Genomic DNA, 8,576 nt, shown 5'->3' with positions numbered 1-8,576 from the left:
CGGAGACAGTCGTGCTCCACTCTCACCACCATCACAAATATCTTCAAAGCTATCGGCCCAAAGAAAAAAAAGCACCGCACCACCACCGCGTGGCTTCCAACCTCCAACCTTTCGGTTACCAGCCGATCGCGCTAGCCGAGTGCGCCACAGAGACAGTCCTGCTCCACTCTGACCACCATCAGAACATATCTTCAAAGCTATCAGCCCAAAGAAAAAAAGCAACACACCACTCCCGGGAGGGCTCGAACCTCCAACCTTTCAGTTAACAGCCGATCACGCTAGCCAATTGCGCCACGGAGACAGTCATGCTCCACTCTCACCACCGTCAGAACAATTCTTCAGAGCTATCAGCCCAAAGGAAAAAAAGCGCCGCACCACCACCGGGTGGGCTCGAGCGTCCAACATTTCGGTTAATAGCCCATCGCGCTAGCCAATTACGCCACGGAGACAGTCGTGCTCCACTCTCACCACCATCAGAACATATCTTCAAAGCTATCAGCGCAAAGAAAAAAGCAACACACCACTCCCGGGAGGGCTCGAACCTCCAACCTTTCGGTTAACAGCCGATCGCGCTAGCCAATTGCGCCAAGGAGACAGTCATGCTCCACTCTCACCACCAACAGAACATATCTCCAAAGCTATCAGCGCAAAGAAAAAAGCAACACACCACTCCCGGGAGGGCTCGAACCTCAACTTTTCTGTTAACAGCCGATCGCGCTAGCCAATTGCGCCACGGAGACAGTCCTGCTCCACTCTCACCACCATCAGAACATATATTCAAAGCTATCATACGAAAGAAAAAAAAGCGCCGCACCACCACCGGGTGGGCTCGAACCTCCAACCTTTCGGTTAACAGCCGATCGCGCTAGAGAATCGCGTAACGGAGACAGTCCCGCTCCACTCTCACCACCACCAGAACATATCTTCAGAGCTATCAGCCCAAAGAAAAAAAGCGCCGCACCACCACCGGGTGGGCTCGAACCTCCAACCTTTTGGTTAACAGCCGATCGCGCTAGCCAATTGCGCCACGGAGAGAGTCGTGCTCCTTTCTCACCACCAACAGAACATATCTCCAAAGCTATCAGCGCAAAGAAAAAAGCAACACACCACTCCCGGGAGGGCTCGAACCTCCAACATTTCGGTTAACAGCCGATCGCGCTAGCCACTTCCGCATCGGAGACAGTCCGGCTCCACTCTCACCACCGTCAGAACATTTCTTCAGAGCTATCAGCCCAAAGAAAAAAAAGTGCCGCACCACCATCGGGTGGGCTCGAACCTCCAACGTTTCGGTTAACAGCCAATCGCGCTAGCCAATTGCGCCACGGAGACAGTCGTGCTCCACTCTCACCACCGTCAGAACATTTCTTCAGAGCTATGAGCCCCCCCCAAAAAAAAGCGCCGCACCACCACCGGGTGGGCTCGAACCTCCAACCTTTCGGCTAACAGCCGATCGCGCTAGCCAATTGCGCCATGGAGACAGTCCTGTTCCATTCTCACCACCATCAGAACATATCTTCAAAGCTATCAGCCCAAAGAAAAAAAAGCAACACACCACTCCTGGGAGGGCTCGAACCTCCAACCTTTCAGTTAACAGCCCATCGCGCTAGCCAATTGCGCCACGGAGACAGTCGTGCTCCATTCTCACCACCATCACAACATATCTTCAAAGCTATCAGCCCAAAGAAAAAAAAGCACCACACCACCACCGCGTGGGCTCGAACCTCCAACCTTTCGGTTACCAGCTGATTGCGCTAGCCGATTGCGCCACGGAGACAGTCTTGGTCCACTCTCACCACCATCAGAACATATCTTCAAAGCTATCAGCCCAAAGAAAAAAAGCAACACACCACTCCCGGGAGGGCTCGAACCTCCAACCTTTCAGTTAACAGCCGATCGCGCTAGCCAATCGCGCCACGGAGACAGTCATGCTCCACTCTCACCACCGTCAGAACATATATTCAAAGCTATCAGACGAAAGAAAAAAAAGCGCCGCACCACCACCGGGTGGGCTCGAACCTCCAAACTTTCGGTTAACAGCCGATCGCGCTAGAGAATCGCGTAACGGAGACAGTCCAGCTCCACTCTCACCACCACCAGAACATATCTTCAGAGCTATCAGCCCAAAGAAAAAAAGCGCCGCACCACCACCGGGTGGGCTCGAACCTCCAACCTTTTGGTTAACAGCCGATCGCGCTAGCTAATTGCGCCACGGAGAGAGTCGTGCTCCTTTCTCACCACCAACAGAACATATCTCCAAAGCTATCAGCGCAAAGAAAAAAGCAACACACCACTCCCGGGAGGGCTCGAACCTCCAACATTTCGGTTAACAGCCGATCGCGCTAGCCACTTCCGCATCGGAGACAGTCCGGCTCCACTCTCACCACCGTCAGAACATTTCTTCAGAGCTATCAGCCCAAAGAAAAAAAAGCGCCGCACCACCATCGGGTGGGCTCGAACCTCCAACGTTTCGGTTAACAGCCAATCGCGCTAGCGAATTTCGCCACGGAGACAGTCGTGCTCCACTCTCACCACCGTCAGAACATTTCTTCAGAGCTATGAGCCCCCCCAAAAAAAAAGCGCCGCACCACCACCGAGTGGGCTCGAACCTCCAACCTTTCGGTTAACAGCCGATCGCGCTAGCCAATTGCGCCATGGAGACAGTCCTGTTCCACTCTCACCACCATCAGAACATATCTTCAAAGCTATCAGCCCAAAGAAAAAAAAGCAACACACCACTCCTGGGAGGGCTCGAACCTCCAACCTTTCAGTTAACAGCCCATCGCGCTAGCCAATTGCGCCACGGAGACAGTCATGCTCCACTCTCACCACCGTCAGAACATTTCTTCAGAGCTATCAGCCCAAAGGAAAAAAAGCGCCGCACCACCACCGGGTGGGCTCGAGCGTCCAACCTTTCGGTTAATAGCCCATCGCGCTAGCCAATTACGCCACGGAGACAGTCGTGCTCCACTCTCACCACCATCAGAACATTTCTTCAGAGCTATCAGCCCAAAGAAAAAAAAGCAACACACCACTCCCGGGAGGGCTCGAACCTCCAACCTTTTGGTTAACAGCCGATCGCGCTAGCCGATTGCGCCACGCAGACAGTCGTGCTCCACTCCCACCACCATCAGAACATATCTTCAAAGCTATCAGCGCAAAGAAAAAAAGCAACACACCACTCCCGGGAGAGCTCGAACCTCCAACCTTTCGGTTAACAGCCGATCGCGCTAGCCAATTGCGCCACGGAGACAGTCCTGCTCCACTCTCACCACCATCAGAACGTTTCTTCAGAGCTATCAGCCCAAAGAAAAAAAAGCGCCGCACCACCATCGGGTGGGCTCGAACCTCCAACGTTTCGGTTAACAGCCAATCGCGCTAGCCAATTGCGCCACGGAGACAGTCGTGCTCCACACTAACCACCGTCAGAACATTTCTTCAGAGCTATCAGCCCAAAGAAAAAAAAGCGCCGCACCACCACCGGGTGGGCTCGAACCTCCAACCTTCCGGTTAACAGCCAATCGCGCTAGCCAATTGCGCCATGGAGACAGTCCTGCTCTACTCTCACCACCATCAGAACATATCTTCAAAGCTATCAGCCCAAACAAAAAAAAGCAACACACCACTCCTGGGAGGGCTCGAACCTCCTACCTTTCAGATAACAGCCCATCGCGCTAGCCAACTGTGCCACGGAGACAGTCGTGCTCCACTCTCACCACCATCACAAATATCTTCAAAGCTATCAGCCCAAAGAAAAAAAAGCACCGCACCACCACCGCGTGGCTTCCAACCTCCAACCTTTCGGTTACCAGCCGATCGCGCTAGCCGAGTGCGCCACAGAGACAGTCCTGCTCCACTCTCACCACCATCAGAACATATCTTCAAAGCTATCAGCCCAAAGAAAAAAAGCAACACACCACTCCCGGGAGGGCTCGAACCTCCAACCTTTCAGTTAACAGCCGATCACGCTAGCCAATTGCGCCACGGAGACAGTCATGCTCCACTCTCACCACCGTCAGAACATTTCTTCAGAGCTATCAGCCCAAAGGAAAAAAAGCGCCGCACCACCACCGGGTGGGCTCGAGCGTCCAACATTTCGGTTAATAGCCCATCGCGCTAGCCAATTACGCCACGGAGACAGTCGTGCTCCACTCTCACCACCATCAGAACATATCTTCAAAGCTATCAGCGCAAAGAAAAAAGCAACACACCACTCCTGGGAGGGCTCGAACCTCCAACCTTTCGGTTAACAGCCGATCGCGCTAGCCAATTGCGCCATGGAGACAGTCATGCTCCACTCTCACCACCAACAGAACATATCTCCAAAGCTATCAGCGCAAAGAAAAAAGCAACACACCACTCCCGGGAGGGCTCGAACCTCCAACTTTTCTGTTAACAGCCGATCGCGCTAGCCAATTGCGCCACGGAGACAGTCATGCTCCACTCTCACCACCATCAGAACATATATTCAAAGCTATCATACGAAAGAAAAAAAGCGCCGCACCACCACCGGGTGGGCTCGAACCTCCAACCTTTCGGTTAACAGCCGATCGCGCTAGAGAATCGCGTAACGGAGACAGTCCCGCTCCACTCTCACCACCACCAGAACATATCTTCAGAGCTATCAGCCCAAAGAAAAAAAGCGCCGCACCACCACCGGGTGGGCTCGAACCTCCAACCTTTTGGTTAACAGCCGATCGCGCTAGCCAATTGCGCCACGGAGAGAGTCGTGCTCCTTTCTCACCACCAACAGAACATATCTCCAAAGCTATCAGCGCAAAAAAAAAGCAACACACCACTCCCGGGATGGCTCGAACCTCCAACATTTCGGTTAACAGCCGATCGCGCTAGCCACTTCCGCATCGGAGACAGTCCGGCTCCACTCTCACCACCGTCAGAACAATTCTTCAAAGCTATCAGCCCAAAGAAAAAAAAGTGCCGCACCACCATCGGGTGGGCTCGAACCTCCAACGTTTCGGTTAACAGCCAATCGCGCTAGCCAATTGCGCCACGGAGACAGTCGTGCTCCACTCTCACCACCGTCAGAACATTTCTTTAGAGCTATGAGCCCAAAAAAAAGCGCCGCACCACCACCGGGTGGGCTCGAACCTCCAACCTTTCGGCTAACAGCCGATCGCGCTAGCCAATTGCGCCATGGAGACAGTCCTGTTCCATTCTCACCACCATCAGAACATATCTTCAAAGCTATCAGCCCAAAGAAAAAAAAAGCAACACACCACTCCTGGGAGGGCTCGAACCTCCAACCTTTCAGTTAACAGCCCATCGCGCTAGCCAATTGCGCCACGGAGACAGTCGTGCTCCATTCTCACCACCATCACAACATATCTTCAAAGCTATCAGCCCAAAGAAAAAAAAGCACCACACCACCACCGCGTGGGCTCGAACCTCCAACCTTTCGGTTACCAGCTGATTGCGCTAGCCGATTGCGCCACGGAGACAGTCTTGGTCCACTCTCACCACCATCAGAACATATCTTCAAAGCTATCAGCCCAAAGAAAAAAAAGCAACACACCACTCCCGGGAGGGCTCGAACCTCCAACCTTTCAGTTAACAGCCGATCGCGCTAGCCAATCGCGCCACGGAGACAGTCATGCTCCACTCTCACCACCGTCAGAACATATATTCAAAGCTATCAGACGAAAGAAAAAAAGCGCCGCACCACCACCGGGTGGGCTCGAACCTCCAAACTTTCGGTTAACAGCCGATCGCGCTAGAGAATCGCGTAACGGAGACAGTCCCGCTCCACTCTCACCACCACCAGAACATATCTTCAGAGCTATCAGCCCAAAGAAAAAAAGCGCCGCACCACCACCGGGTGGGCTCGAACCTCCAACCTTTTGGTTAACAGCCGATCGCGCTAGCCAATTGCGCCACGGAGAGAGTCGTGCTCCTTTCTCACCACCAACAGAACATATCTCCAAAGCTATCAGCGCAAAGAAAAAAGCAACACACCACTCCCGGGAGGGCTCGAACCTCCAACATTTCGGTTAACAGCCGATCGCGCTAGCCACTTCCGCATCGGAGACAGTCCCGCTCCACTCTCACCACCGTCAGAACATTTCTTCAGAGCTATCAGCCCAAAGAAAAAAAAGCGCCGCACCACCATCGGGTGGGCTCGAACCTCCAACGTTTCGGTTAACAGCCAATCGCGCTAGCCAATTTCGCCACGGAGACAGTCGTGCTCCACTCTCACCACCGTCAGAACATTTCTTCAGAGCTATGAGCCCCCCCCCCCAAAAAAAAGCGCCGCACCACCACCGGGTGGGCTCGAACCTCCAACCTTTCGGTTAACAGCCGATCGCGCTAGCCAATTGCGCCATGGAGACAGTCCTGTTCCACTCTCACCACCATCAGAACATATCTTCAAAGCTATCAGCCCAAAGAAAAAAAAGCAACACACCACTCCTGGGAGGGCTCGAACCTCCAACCTTTCAGTTAACAGCCCATCGCGCTAGCCAATTGCGCCACGGAGACAGTCGTGCTCCATTCTCACCACCATCACAACATATCTTCAAAGCTATCAGCCCAAAGAAAAAAAAGCACCACACCACCACCGCGTGGGCTCGAACCTCCAACCTTTCGGTTACCAGCTGATTGCGCTAGCCGATTGCGCCACGGAGACAGTCTTGGTCCACTCTCCCCACCATCAGAACATATCTTCAAAGCTATCAGCCCAAAGAAAAAAAAGCAACACACCACTCCCGGGAGGGCTCGAACCTCCAACCTTTCAGTTAACAGCCGATCGCGCTAGCCAATCGCGCCACGGAGACAGTCATGCTCCACTCTCACCACCGTCAGAACATTTCTTCAGAGCTATCAGCCCAAAGGAAAAAAAGCGCCGCACCACCACTGGGTGGGCTCAAACCTCCAACCTTTTGGTTAGCACCCGATCGCGCTAGCCAATTGCGCAACGGAGAGAGTCGTGCTCCCCTCTCACCACCAACAGAACATATCTTCAAAGCTATCAGCGCAAAGAAAAAAGCAACACACCACTCCCGGGAGGGCTTGAACCTCGAACCTTTCGGTTAACAGCCGATCTCGCTAGCCAATTGCGCCACGGAGACAGTCCTGCTCCACTCTCACCACCATCAGAACATATCTTAAAGGCTATCAGCCCAAAGAAAAAAAAGCGCCGCACCACCACCGAGTGGGCTTGAACCTCCAACTATTCGGTTAAATGCCGATCGCGCTAGCCAATTGCGCCACGGAGATAGTCGTGCTCCACTTCCACCACCATCAGAACATATCTTCAAAGCTATCAGCGCAAAAAAAAGCAACACACCACTCCCGGGAGAGCTCGAACCTCCAACCTTTCGGTTAACAGCCGAACGCGCTAGCCAATTGCGCCACGGAGACAGTCCTGCTCCACTCTCACCATCGTCAGAACATTTCTTCAGAGCTATCAGCCCAAAGAAAAAAAAGCGCCGCACCACCATCGGGTGGGCTCGAACATCCAACCTTTCAGTTAACAGCCCATCGCGCTAGCCAATTACGCCACGGAGACAGTCGTGCTCCACTCTCACCACCATCACAACATATCTTCAAAGCTATCAGCCCAAAGGAAAAAAAGCACCGCCCTACCACAGCGTGGGCTCGAACCTCCAACCTTTCGGTTAACTGCCGAACGTGCTAGCCGATTGCGCCAAGGAGACAGTCACGCTCCACTCTCACCACCGTCAGAACATTTCTTCAGAGCTATCAGCCAAAAGAAAAAAGCGCCGCACCACCATCGGGTGGGCTCGAACCTCCAACCTTTTGGTTAACAGCCGATCGCGCTAGCCAATTGCGCCACGGAGAGAGTCGTGCTCCTTTCTCACCACCAACAGAACATATCTCCAAAGCTATCAGCGCAAAGAAAAAAGAACACACCACTCCCGGGAGGGCTTGAACCTCGAACCTTTCGGTTAACAGCCGATCGCGCTAGCCAATTGCGCCGCGGAGACAGTCATGCTCCACTCTCACCACCATCAGAACAAAAGCTATAAGTGCAAAGAAAAAAGCAACACACCACTCCCGAGAGGGCTCGAACCTCCAACTTTTCTGTTAACAGCCGATCGCGCTAGCCAATTACGCCACGGAGACAGTCCTGCTCCACTCTCACCACCATCAGAACATATATTCAAAGCTATCAGACGAAAGAAAAAAAAGCGCCGCACCACCACCGGGTGGGCTCGAACCTCCAACCTTTCGGTTAACAGCCGATCGCGCTAGAGAATCGCGTAACGGAGACAGTCCGGCTCCACTCTCACCACCGTCAGAACATTTCTTCAGAGCTATCAGCCCAAAGAAAAAAAAGCGCCGCACCACCATCGGGTGGGCTCGAACCTCCAACGTTTCGGTTAACAGCCAATCACGCTAGCCAATTGCGCCACGGAGACAGTCGTGCTCCACTCTCACCACCGTCAGAACATTTCTTCAGAGCTATGAGCCTAAAGAAAAAAAAGCGCCGCACCACCACCGGGTGGGCTCGAACCTCCAACCTTTCGGTAACCAGCCGATCGCGCTCGCCGATTGCGCCACGGATACAGCCCTGCTCCACTCTCACCACCATCAGAACA

This window comes from Rhipicephalus microplus, unplaced genomic scaffold (genome assembly GCF_043290135.1).
Source record: "Rhipicephalus microplus isolate Deutch F79 unplaced genomic scaffold, USDA_Rmic scaffold_88, whole genome shotgun sequence".
Taxonomy (NCBI): domain Eukaryota; kingdom Metazoa; phylum Arthropoda; class Arachnida; order Ixodida; family Ixodidae; genus Rhipicephalus; species Rhipicephalus microplus.
Note: the sequence above shows the minus strand (reverse complement) of the source record.